Genomic DNA, 1,310 nt, shown 5'->3' with positions numbered 1-1,310 from the left:
ATTCTAGAAGAGCCGAGAAAACGCAATATCGCATTATCGCATAAACCGGACCGGTTTGTCTCGGATAAGTGTATTTTGTACAGTGAATAATGTGTGAAAAAAATTGAATAACTACAGTTAAGAATATATGTGCATACACATTAATTAAATTTTAGTTTTTTGTAAGTAATAATGCATAAGGGCGTATTTGAGGGGGTGTGAAGAGGGCATTCACCCCCCCCCATGTCTCGTAATTTTTTTAAATATAATGTATTGATTTATTTAAAAAATGTAATGTATAAATAATTAAGAATATAAATTACTAGTCTATCATTACACTATGGTAATACATTCATTAATATAATGTCAATTAGATCACGGGTATCAGTTTTTGTTTATCTTCTTATATCATAACATTTTTGGTTGTGGAACGAATAGTGGTATTATCTTCAACGGATATTGCTACGGTTATAGACATTTACAACCATAACCGAGGTATTTATCAGACAATATAAAGTAATTTAAAATAACATTTTTTTTACCACATATTTACTAGTTAGTCATTTTTTGGTGCATTTATGCATATTGTATATTTTTGTATTTTTAGAGCTATATAAGTCCTTAATAATTTTACTCGTATAATTTTTTTTTACAATATAATATCTGGTACTTTTTGTTGTATATAGGTATTTAGTCATTTTTTTGTGCACAAATGCATGCCTATTTGTGTATTTTTTAAAGATAGAAGCCTAACCCAAATATTAATCATAATAACTGACAATATTTGTTTCTATATTTTTTAACTTGCAAATATTGGCCAAAAATATATTTTTGTAAATTGAAAACATGGTTAAGATCAAGAATAGGCCAGCATAGACTAACAGGTTTGGCTTTGCTGCATGTCCATAAAAATATTATTGTATCTATTAATGAAACAATCAACAAATTTGCCAAAATGAAAAAAAGAAATTTGGAATTTGTTATTTGATTACTTACCAACCTTATGTTTTCTACTTAGATATTTGTTAAATTAAGTTACCTATCTTAAGTCTTTTTTAAAGTTTTTAAAAAATAATTAATAGGTACTATTACTACTATGATTATTTGTTGTTTTTTTTATATAGGATTCAGACTGAAGGTACAATTTTAATACAAGAACTATTTGTGTTGCTATTATTAATACTTATTTTATATGTAGTAGGTTTTAAATATATTTATTAAATAAATAGTTAATTCAATTTCGTACTTGTATTTTTATTTATTCACTCGAATGAGCAACAGGAACATGAGCTGTAGGTAATGAACCATAGGCGTACCCGGAAATTTTTTAG

Source organism: Sipha flava, unplaced genomic scaffold (genome assembly GCF_003268045.1).
Source record: "Sipha flava isolate LNK unplaced genomic scaffold, YSA_version1 117_pilon_pilon, whole genome shotgun sequence".
NCBI lineage: Eukaryota > Metazoa > Arthropoda > Insecta > Hemiptera > Aphididae > Sipha > Sipha flava.
The sequence above is the reverse complement of the archived record's forward strand: the minus strand, read 5'-3'. Positions refer to the sequence as shown.